The 12,713-nt window shown below is 37.7% G+C and overlaps 1 protein-coding gene and 1 long non-coding RNA gene across 3 annotated transcripts in view; both read right to left on the bottom strand.

The window, feature by feature from the left end:
* Window positions 1-12,713, bottom strand: part of NT5DC1 (5'-nucleotidase domain containing 1) — a 108,809-nt gene that overhangs the window by 65,656 nt on the left and 30,440 nt on the right. The window lies entirely within an intron of this gene.
* Window positions 6,965-10,309, bottom strand: LOC123327751. The gene is made up of 2 exons (XR_006542455.2): window positions 10,180-10,309; window positions 6,965-8,248 (listed from the first exon to the last, which is right to left on the bottom strand). It is a non-coding gene; the product is annotated as an uncharacterized LOC123327751 (long non-coding RNA).

Below are 12,713 nucleotides of genomic sequence, written 5' to 3'. Positions count from 1 at the left end.
CCTATAGACTATAGCCTGCCAGGCTCCTCTGTCCATGGGATTCTCCAGGCAAGAATACTGGAGTGGGTTGCCATGTCCTCCTCCAGGGATCTTCCTGACCCAGGAATCGAACCTGTGTGTCTGACATCTCCTGCTTTGGCAGGCGGGTTCTTTACCAACAGCACCACCTGGGAAGCATAAAACCCTAGAAGTCCATATGTAATGTTCGAGTGCAGAATGGCCAACACCAGTAATAAATCAGTCCTGAATGTCATCATTATTCAGAAATCAGTGACCATACTTACTTGTGAAATAATCAAATACTATTACAATACTTAATGACTGAAAAATCATAATGAAAAAACTCCAATCTCTCTAAATCTTTCCCCAAGTTGTCAAAACATTTAAGGCCATCCCTTTCACATCAGCACTTTTATAAAGGGTTGTAAACATCTTAGTTATAGATTAAAACCTAATAGAGAAAATATATCACAACCAAACACTGCTACAAATTCAGCCAACTGCAATTAATAACACACAGCAATAACCTTTCTTGACTTGAGTACAATAAAACAAATCATTAAGTTAATTTTTTGAGGAAATGACTTATTTCCTTATAGGCTTATCCATAAAATGATCACTTGTCTTTAAAAAAAAAGGGCACACTCACATTCTTTACATATGGCTAATAAGGACAGTGTAATTTGTTGGCAGTTTTCATAAAGAGGAAAAAAAAACTATAAGTAGTAGGTTTAATTCATTCTGAAAAAAGAAATCAAAATAAAAAGGCAGAAAAATACAGTACTATTCTTCCTAATGTTACTTATGTCAGTGCAAATTCCTTTAATTATTATCACAGTATGAGTAAAATGTCAGGTATTTTGATATTATCCCAAAATAACAAAAATCATGTCTCTGGGAATTTCATAGTAATAGCAAAATATGTATGACAGAACTAGAGCCTTCTTCCAAATAAAATATAAACCATAACATCTACGTTTTTATCCACGAATTCTTCCCACCGTAAAACATAAAAGAGAATAGTTTTGACCCAGATTTTGTGAGGCATCCACCTGATTTCCACATCACACTGACATAGAGCTGAGACACCTGGAGCAGAGAGCTCTGAATAAGAAACGATCTCCCAGAGCTAGTAAATATAGCACCTTGCATCTTTGGCAGTCTGAAGAATACAGTTAACGAGAAATGAAAAGAAACAAGAAAGGCAGTGCCAAATTACTGTTCAAGGTTTGAAGAGCACTACAAATTCACTGAGTGCTTCCTGCTTGTTCTGAGCCACTGCCATGAGCCTCTCGGAGTTATCCTTCTATCAAGACGCCCGGATCGCTACAGACAGCCCTTATGCAAGCAGTTTCCACCACACACTATCGTCTCATTTTCCTGTACATGTTTATTTTCCGATTTCAACAAAATTATCAGACACAAGTTACAAGTTCATTTAACATATTTCAAGGGTAAAAAACATGACTTTGATAGTGGAACTGACACTAATGATAAGATACTCTTTTTAGTTGACGAGTTAGGCTGTCTGTGGCTTTGATGTTTATGTTACTACATTATTTTTTTTCAACTCAATGCAATCTCTACTACTTTTTCCTAAGAATTTGCCAGGTAATGACTTTTTTAGGTTAAAAAAAGGCAAAAATGATGTTTAATAAAACTGAGTTTGTGGGATTATCTTTTAAAATTAAATTCCTAAAACTGACCCCCTAAATACTAAAAAATAAAATGGAACACCTGTGACTTGTATTAACATTAGTTTCATATTTTAGAATAAGAATCTATTGACCCCCTTAAAGTTTTATAAATATGAAAGTAAAAAATTTACTTTTCATATAAATGAGAGGAAAAAAAAGGAATTATTCTAGCAATAATTCCATTTGTATCACACATTAGAAATCAGCCATGAAGTGAAAATAAGGTAACAAGTATTTTTTTTTTAGTTTTTTAATCCAAGCAACTTCAAATTTTTCCCATAAAAGGAATTCCTCTTTATTTTTCCAGATTAGAAACATACCATATTTACATACTTTTCTCACAAAATCACTTACTAAAACAATTAGAACCTTGTAAGAGAATTTTCATTAATTAAATGCTAATCAAAAAATGCTCATATGGAAACATTTTCCTGTTGGAAACTCTGATAAAGAAAATGTGGTGCTTTATTATTGTATGAAAATAACATTTCCTTAAATTCAAATGTCAAATATAAACTTCCATTGACGATTTACATAGAACTTTTTCAAGTAAACCTAGAATTTCAAACTCTGTAAAAAGAATGCTCACCTATCTCTACCATAGGAAAGAAAGTCAACAAAAGTAAAATTTAGTGAAACATTCTCTATCATCATTCAAAGAGGTGTTCTTTGAATATACAGTGGCATGGAGTCCCACTTGAAAGTTGGGAAAAGAATAACAACAATAACTTACTGGATCTCAATGAGTCCATTTTAAAAATAGGGTCTTCTTGGCTAGACAGGTGCAGACAACACATAAGATGCCATATATTTGCAAAATACTAACTAATGGAAATCTATATTCAAAACACAGAAGGAATGCTCAAAAAACAATGACGACAACAAGAGAAGACGATTCAAAAAATATGGGCAAAGATACAAACAGGCGTTTGAGAGAGGAATAAACACAACTGGCCAATAAATATATGAAAAGATGCTCACTCTCAGAAATCAGAAACATGTAAATAAAAATCTAATGAGACAGCATCTTTATAGCCATCTTTAAGACTGATAAACCTTAAAATTTAGGTGAAACCACATAATTCTCATGCTCTGCTGGTAAAACATAAAATAGCTGTAGCAAACAATCCAGTAAAACACAAAATATGTATATTCAATATTCCACTTATAGGTATCTTACTTGAAAAATTCTTTTGTGGATAGATAAGAAACATGTAAAAGAATGTTTAAAAGCATAATTTTTAACAGCAAACAAAAATAAGCTAAATATTCATCAGATGAACAAATAAATTCTGATATACGATGGGAAACTATATAGCAGAAGAACATGAACAAACAGCCACATACATAATACAGACCAATCTCAAAAATATAATGTCGCATCAGAAAGTCAAGGTGCAGAGGCTCACACATGCTATAGTTCCTTTTAAACAGAATTTTAAAACATCAGTGAAAAATGTTGTGGTGGGCTATGTATGTGTTTTAGGGGTGGGATATAGGAGGCTATCCTTTCTATGATGACAGATGAATAACATACACACAAATTTAGCAGTTACCTATAGGAGGAACACAAGGAATAAGTCAGGGAGGTGGGCACAGGGGCTTCAAAAGTAGTGATAATATAGGTGTCTTTTAGGTGGGTGGCAGATACATATATGTTCACTTTTTGTAGAAAAGAATTACACAGTTATAAAGAATTATATATACTATAAATCAATTTTAAATATTAAAAAGGGGGTCCTTGTTCTTGAAAATTGTCAAAAGCAATGAGCTAAGGCAGAAAAAGGAGACTGGCATAATGTGGCCCTAAGAGCAGAAGAGTTGCTTCTACCCTGAGAAAGGACGGCAGCCAAATGATGTAAAACTGGTTCGTCAGCATTTCAACTAGTTTATAAGGGATGGAACTCCAGCCTAAGTTGATCCAGTGAAGAGGAAACTACACAAAAGAGGAATATTTAAAAATACCTAACTGTATGCTCTTGTGGAAAACACCAGTGTAGCATTTGACCCTGGCATCTAAACTCTCCGCTCTGCCACCTACTGGCTTGACAAACTCAAGGGTTTTACTAGGGTCTTAAACACAGACAACTTCTACACAAATGGCCCTTACCTTGAAGACGACGACTTAGTATTTATAATGTCTGTTAAGAAAAACACAATTAAATTCCTATTTCTTACTTTCTTCTCATGAAAAAAATACCTAAGGAACCATAGCTCATTAAAGTGCCCCACATATACACTTTTCAGCTGAAAAATAAGACCCTAAAGTGCTATAAAAGTTAAATGTAAAAAGACATAAGAGCTCTTTACTATCATACAAAATATTTTAAAAAACTCGCATGAATTTATCAATACTGCAAGTCAAGTGCATTTTAAAAGCAGTTCAACACTGTTTTACTGTAGCACATAATATGCATTATAATGGACAAGAATTTTGATGTATCAGTTCTGAGAGTAAAATAAAGTCTAAGTATAGACGGTTCTCAAATACAATTATTTCTCAGAATTTACCCTAACATAAATGGTTCTCAAATACAATTATTTCTCAATATTACCGTGAAGTTAACTTTTAAATGGTATTATCCAAAACACAGTTTTACTACCCAAAATCCACACGAGTTTAATCAACATTTGTACCAAATAACAGAATTTTAAGTCAGTAAGTTAACAGTCACAAATTGTTGATACTAGAGTGCTTTCCCCCACCAAAAATAAAACATATTTGATAAGGTTGCCTGTTCCCCACAGGCTACAAAACTCTTTAACAATTCCCTCTTGAAACGGCAACCCACTCCAGTATTCTTGCCTGGGAAATTCCGTGGACAGATGAGCTTGGCGACCTACAGTCCATGGGGTCACAAAAGGGTCAAATACAACTAAGCAACTAAACAACCACAATATGATCAATATGCCTTTTGCTAAATTAATTTTTAGGAGCTTTTCCTAAATTTGAAGAAAAAAGTTCTTTGATAAGCATGTAATTGGTCCCAGTTCAAAACAGGGTGATACTAATTAAAACCCGTATTTTAGGTTTCTGGCACCAATACAATCACAGGAGAAGAGAGTCCTTTATGTTGTTTTTGATACTCAAAAATGATTTTTCCATTTGAAGGGCAGGAGTGAACTAAAGATAGGACTTTGGTTAACCTTTCGTTCAGAGTTGAGTTGTTTCGAGGATATTAAATTTAAAGAAATAATAACATTTGAAGATGTAGGTCAAACAAAGGTCACCCAGGATATATTAGCAAGAGAATTCAAATAATAAATCAATTTATAAAAAGCTCCCTGCCTTTTCTTTTAAAAACCATCAATCTCTCTGAAGTTGAAAATCCCACATTAAGGTTTCCCCACTTAGAGATCTCTTTTTACAGATGAAAAAGGCTTCATAACTTTTGCAACAGTTTAGCCATTGTTAGGATTAAAATATAAGTTAATAATTTAAACATGTGCCAAAACATAGAATCTTTTAGTAATGCCACCTGCCTTTCAACGATTTTAAAAGACCATGATGGGCTAAAAATAACTGTAATAAACACTTCCTCAGGATAAAAGCAAACATAACAACATTAGCGCCATTTGCTTTTTAGTTAGCTTCTTTTTAAATTAGCAAATTCTAAACTAACCCAATCTAGAACTGAAATAACAGAGCTCTTTCAATGGCAAAGAAATCTGAGAAGCTGATGGAAAGCAAGTGTACTGGGATTACACTTTCAAACACATTCTTGACAAATAACAGCCAACACAGTTTTAAATTAAATAGTACGGAGGAGCCTGGTGGGCTGCAGTCCTTGGGGTCGCTAAGAGTCGGACACGACTGAGCGACTTCACTTTCTCTTTTCACTTTCATGCATTGGAGAAGGAAATGACAACCCACTCCAGTGTTCTTGCCCGGAGAATCCCAGGGACGGGGAAGCCTAGTGGGCTGCCATCTATGGGGTCACACAGAGTCGGACACAACTGAAGTGACTTAGCATAGCATAGCATATACTTAAAATTATACTGGGTCCTATGTAAATCCTCGAGAGATATATCTACAGAAAGCAGTAACTGTATCATCACCGACTGTGTGATCCTGGCTAGAATGCGTAACCTCTCTGAGCCTCAATTCTTCATGTCTAAAGATGGGTATAATAACAATACCTGCTTCATGTGGCTGCTACAAGGAATAAATGAGATAATAATGCAAAGTTCTTAGAATTGTATCTAGCACGTGATACAAGCTTAATACATATAAGCTATGCAGTGGACATTTTCTAATGGATTTCAAAACTCTTAAGACACTTGATTCTCCATAAAAATTTTAGGTATAGTAAATAAGAGTATTTGTCAAAACATGACCAGGGACCAGGGATGATCCATAGCTACAGTAGTGCCTGAGGTTTGGCTAAGAAGTATCTTTTGATTGAATTAAAGTATAATGAAGCTAGAGTAAATATTAAGTATAACTTACAGAGGCCCTTCCTTGGACTGCAAGGAGATCCAACCAGTCCATTCTGAAGGAGATCAGCCCTGGGATTTCTTTGGAAGGAATGATGCCACAGCTGAAACTCCAGTACTTTGGCCACCTCATGCAAAGAGTTGACTCATTGGAAAAGACCCTGATGCTGGGAGGGATTGGGGGCAGGAGGAGAAGGGGATGACAGAGGATGAGATGGCTGGATGGCATCACTGACTCGATGGACGTGAGTCTGAATGAACTCCGGGAGTTGGTGATGGACAGGGAAGCCTGGCGTGCTGCAATTCATGGGGTCACAAAGAGTTGGACACGACTGAGCGACTGAACTGAACTGAAGGAAAATATTTTTGGTAATATAAGTTAAATTATCAAAATTCTATTATGTTGTTCATTAAATAACGAAGTAATGTATTACCTGTGGTTTTCATGGAAAAAAGTTACTTCTGCTCAAACATAAGTTTGCTAATAAATACATGTATGTGTATATATGTGTAATTATTGTTATCTAGAAGACTTAATGAGTCATAAAAATGGGTTTATGTCTGCCTCAGACAAAATGTAAATATCAGTTTCTAGTACTTAATAGGATTGGTATTTCTTACAGCTCAAATATTCATTTTTTGATGATACTGAATGTCTCAAATTTTTCATCTTACAAATTTTAATGTTCTAAGATTATCTATAACTCAACCTCCAAACAATAACTTATTTTCCCTTTAAGGGTCACGTTCACAAAAGAAGATGCTAACAGGTAGTCTGGGTAGGGAAAGAATAAATGCTGTCAGTAGTCTATGAACCTATTTTTATTTCCTGGCATATGTGTTTAATACATTGAGGATTTGAATTAATTGGTATATCAACAAGTACATGAGGTATGGATGGGTGAAAAAATTTGGAAAATAAAGCACAGGCTAGTCTAAAAGTTATCTGTTGCTCTAAAATTATACAGTTCAGGTTTCTGAGGCATTTAAAGAAATGCCTGTAAGTTCCCAAGAGTATGGGCTCCTCTTCTTTCTCTCTCTATTCAGCCCCTCTCCTACACCTACACCCTTAACTCTACACTCCAGACCATGGCTACCTAGAGGAATACTGTCTTTGGAAGATCTTACTCTGAAATTCTAACTTGATTACCAGTAGGAGGGTTGAAGGTACACAGTCTGTAGAACAGAAGCCACAGTTCCTTTCTTTTGCAAAATGGCTTTGGGAAGCAGTTGTTAATTCCCAAAGCCATGTGGGAAACTGTGACTTCCATAAGAATTGAGAGTTATTTTAAGGTAAAACAGAGACTGAAAAGACTCAGATTCAAACCAACGCTATGCAAAAGGATCCACCCGAGTGCCCACAAATATGAGACAAAATGCCCACACTCAATAAACACTGAAATCTGGTCTCCTAAAGCTCTTAATTCCTTCATTCAGCAAATATTTACAAGGTCCATGTTCTGTACCAGGCACTACCTGTGCAGAATGGAGCTTCAGTGGTAAATAACCAATAGTCCTTGAATTACATTCATAAACAATTAAAAAGTGTGATGATCTGGAAGATGGTTTCACACCAGAATCCATGAAATCTGGATTATAAAAAAGCCAGCACAAAGGCTGTAAGAGGCTGTATTTGGTATCTGTCTCCTTCACAAGAGCAAGATCACCAGTAGCAGGTTGCATGCATGCTAGGTCACTTCAATCATGTCCAACTCTTTGTGCCCTCTGGACTGTAGCCCACCAGGCTCCTCTGACCATGGGATTCTCCAGGCAAGAATACTGGAGGGGGTTGCCATGCCCTCCTCCAGGGGATCTTCCTGACTCAGGAATCAAACCCGCAGCTCCTGCGGCTCCTGCACTGCAGGCAGATTCTTCACCGCTGAGCCACCAGGGAAGCCAGTTAGCAGCATCTAACCTAGCAACTGGCACAAAGTAGAGATTCAAAGTTCAACAAACACTGGGGAAGATTAGCAGTGTGAAGAGGTTCAAACATAATGTCAGAGGTATTTAATTCTTCAACATCAGGGTGGACACCATCATCATTCACATTTACTGAGCATTCCCAGACATCGTTCTACCACTTCACACACATCTTTCTTCACCTTTCAAAGTTCCTAACAAATAAAAAGAGAAAACAGGATAGGACTTTTAGAGTTTCTAAAAGTTTCTACATCTCAAGCCTTACTAGGATCAGAAGTGGCAAGATTTACTTTGACACAGGTGATTAAATATGACTGACAGAAGCTTAGAACTAAATAGGTCATGGGGAGGCGGGTGTGGAGAGGAGAGACCACTATTAATAGCTTTTATATCCCTATGGTGTATAAATTTTATTTTTGATTTTCTACGTTTTCTCTAAATAGTAATTACTTTAAAAATCTGAAAGCAAGTAAGCAGACTTGAGGGATTTTACTAAAGAGGGAACCTGGGTGCAAGAAGTCGGGAGCCAGAGACGTCAGGAAGAGTAGTCCCTTAGCATGAGTCTACAGGGAGCGGGGAGGTCTTCCGGCCAGGTAACAAAGTTGTCTGACTAAGGCTCAGCATTACTTCAGCTGAAAACTCCAGGGTGTATTTTAATTGTTTATATGAGCACGTTACTGCTGCAAGGAGCATCAGTCTTGAAGGCAGGTTTCCTGGTGGTCTGTGTTGCCACCTACAGAAACTGTGCTTCACACCCTCTAATGGATGGTGATCATGGAGCTGATCTATATATGATAATAAACCGGGGGGGGGGGGGGCAGGGGAGCACAAAAAGATATAAATAAAAAAGCATCACCCCATGATTTCTCCAATTAATACTTTAATTCTCTACTTTCTCCTTCCAACTTAGCAGACTGCACATGAGAAGCTGAACTTGTAAATAAAATAGGAACACACTTGAATGGAGGAGAACCTGTTAGGTGGCCGAGATCCTTGAAGATTTTAGGTCAAGGAGCCAAGAAGCTCTGTATTTTAAACTCAGCAGGTTACTATGAAAAGATGGTGATCTCAATAAGCACCTGAGACATAAAACTTTGAGTTCTGTAAATAATGTGGCAATTTATGCACCATAGAAAATAGAATACAAAGCCTTTGTTCAAACTTTCCAAATGACTCTGTTTTTCTTGACCTGGCCTGAAGTTTCAGGGGTTTTCATCAACACCTGTCTTTATGCATGAATTTCTCCTTTCAAACCCTCAGCAGCTATCTAACTGCTACACCACATTAGGTTATTTACACAAACAGATCATTTTTAGCTCTTGGGTTCTGTAATAGGATAGACGAATGTTCTTTTAAAACGTTTTCAAGAGGAATGAGGTACAGCTAGGTGGTGCTGGAAGCTGTGGGTCTCCAAGTGCCTTCACTAAACTTCTGGGCACTTTCCTCATTTCCACGGCTTAAAAGACTGAAGGATTAGAGGAACAGGAAAGTCAGTATCCTGCTTGGGTAAGGACATGAACACATGAGCTTTGTCTGTGGTGTTTTCCCTCAATGGAAAACACCATCCAAAGCCCTTTACTTCAGAAACTCAACTCGACTGAACATCAGGGAACACGCCATTCATAAGAGAGAGCTAGTTTTCTCCTCTGAAGAATAAAATGACTGATCTAGATAACCTTTAATGTTCCTTATAGCTCTGAATCTCTGAAAGAACAATAATATTCTGCATCAAAAGTTTATGTGAAAAGTTTAAATGTTACAAAAACCTTTATGAGCAAACTAAAAAGATAAACTGGGAAAAAACATATGCAAGCTGTATCATAAAAAGAGGTTTGTTTATAGGAAACAGACCACTTTTAGGAGTATGCTAGAAATATGGTCTTAACTATATGAAAAGGTGCTCTTACACTTAGTAAGAGGAATGGAAATTACTAGGCCAAGACTCCAATTTTCATTTCTAAAATGAGGAAATATCGAGAAGTTCAACAAAATCTAAATAACACATCCTATGGGTGAGGCTGTGGAGAAACAGGAACTCTCACACAGTGCTGGTGGAAATGGAAAATGATAAAATACCTATGGAGGGGGACATCATAATAGTCAACAAAATTACACAGGTATTTACCTTTGGGCTCATGTATCCATATGTAAATATATACTTATATGCGTGCATGCTAAGTCACTTCAGTCATTATCCGAGTCTTTGCAACCCTATAGACTGTAGTTTGCCAGGCTCCTCTGTCCATGGGGATTCTCCAGGCAAGAACACTGGAGTGGGTTACCATTTCCTTCTCCAATGCATGAAAGTGAAAAGTGAGAGTGAAGTCGCTCAGTTGTGTCCGACTCCTAGTGACTCCATGGACTGTGGCCCACCAGGCTCCTCCGTCCATGGGATTTTCCAGGCAAGAGTACTGGAGTGGGTTGCCATTGCCTTCTCCACACCACCTGGAAACCCAAATATATATGTATATGGATTTTAAGTATTATATATATGGATTATATACACACACACATATATATGTATTCAAGCTAATAAGCAAAGAAGGAAAGATAGCATTAGGATATCTAGGTCATGCTCATTCCTAGCAACACACAACCAGCAATGAAAGGTTTCCTGATTAAAATACACAACATCCACTGGATCTACAAAGTACCCTTGGCCAAAAAGTATTTGTGTGTGTACATCTCAAACCTAAATCCGATTGAATCTCTGGATCTAACTACCAATTTTTCAGGAAATGCAGCATACAGAGAAGCATGTTAAGTGACAGCAAAATCCAAAGTGTAGGAAACTGTACAGGCAAGAGGACGCAGTTTCTTAGCAAATAAGCTGTAAAGGGAAAAAAGAGATGTTGATAAGAAACCTACATGAACGTGGCATATCAATTCAGGGAAATTCATGAATCTAAGTTGAACAATCAATCAATAAAAAACTATGAATATGTATGTATGTATACTACACATGGACTTCCCAGGAAAAGGAGTACGTCAAGGCTGTATACTGTCATCCTGCTTATTTAACTTATATGCAGAGTACATCATGAGAAACGCTGGGCTGGAAGAAGTACAAGCTGGAATCAAGATTGCCGGGAGAAATATCAATAACCTCAGATATGCAGATGACACCACCCTTATGGCAGAAGGTGAAGAGGAATGAAAAAGCCTCTTGATGAAAGTGAAAGTAGAGAGTGAAAAAGTTAGCTTAAAGCTCAACATTCAGAAAACTAAGATCATGGTATCTGGTCCCATCACTTCATGGGAAATAGATGGGGAAACAGTGGAAACAGTGTCAGACTTTATTTTTTGGGCTCCAAAATCACTGCAGATGGTGACTGCAGCCATGAAATTAAAAGACGTTTACTCCTTGGAAGAAAAGTTATGACCAACCTAGATAGCATATTAAAAAGCAGAGACATTACTTTGCCAACAAAGGTCCGTCTAGTTAAGGCTATGGTTTTTCCAGTGGTCATGTATGGATGTGAGAATTGGACTATAAAGAAAGCTGAGTGCCAAAGAATTGATGCTTTTCAACTGCGTTGTTGGAGAAGACTCTTGAGAGTCCCTTGGACTGCAAGGAGATTCAACCAGTCCATTCTAAAGGAGATCAGTCGTGGGTGTTCATTGGAAGGACTGATGCTGAAGCTGAAATTCCAATACTTTGGCCACCTCATGCGAAGAGCTGACTCACTGGAAAAGACCCTGATGCAGGGAGGGATTGGGGGCAGGAGGAGAAGGGGATGACAGAGGATGAGATGGCTGGATGGCATCACCGATTTGATGGACATGAGTTTGAGTAAACTCCGGGAGTTGGTGATAGACAGGGAAGCCTGGTGTGCTACGATTCATGGGGTCGCAAAGAGTCGGACACGACTGAGTGACTGAACTGAACTGAAGGTGATGCTAGTGATAAAGAATCTGCCTGCCAATACAGGAGATCCAAGAGAGACAGAGGTTCAATCCCTGGTCAGGAAGATCCCCTGGGTAGGAAAAGGCAACCTGTTCCAGTATTCCTCCCTGGAAAACCACGGAGAGGAGCCTGGCGGGCTTCAGTCCTTGCAGCCACCTCGAGAATCAGATACAGCTGAGTGACTAAGCACACATACTACATATGTGTTTGTATATCTCTATGTACATTTTAAGTATGTATGTATATCCATATCCATACATACATATGCATGTGTATGTGTGTGTATACACACATAACTGAAGAAATGTGAAGTGAACTAAAGCATCTGATAATATTAAGAAACTTAATTTTGGGTGTATGCTGAAAACACTATTTTAAAGAAAAAGAACTTACCTTCAGGAGAAATATACTAAAATTTCACAGGTGAATTGGTAGAATATAGTTCCTGGTGGCTCAGACGGTAAAGTTTCTGCCTACAATGTGGGAGACCCGGGTTCAGTCCCTGGGATGGGAAGATCTCCTGGAGAAGGAAATGGCAACCCACTCCAGTATTCTTGTCTGGGAAATCTCATGGATGGAGGAACCTGGAAGGCTATAGTCCATGGGGTCGCAAAGAGTCAGACATGACTGAGCGACTTTGCTTTCACTTTCTTTCATGGGATTTGTTAAAAATGTGGGGGTGAATAGAGGAAGGATTGAGTGACAGTGACTTGAGATTAGTTTAAGTTGGGTAGTGGGTACATTCATGGTTA

Source organism: Bubalus bubalis, chromosome 10 (genome assembly GCF_019923935.1).
Source record: "Bubalus bubalis isolate 160015118507 breed Murrah chromosome 10, NDDB_SH_1, whole genome shotgun sequence".
In the NCBI taxonomy this organism is placed as follows: Eukaryota; Metazoa; Chordata; class Mammalia; order Artiodactyla; family Bovidae; genus Bubalus; species Bubalus bubalis.
The sequence above is the reverse complement of the archived record's forward strand: the minus strand, read 5'-3'. Positions and strand labels throughout refer to the sequence as shown.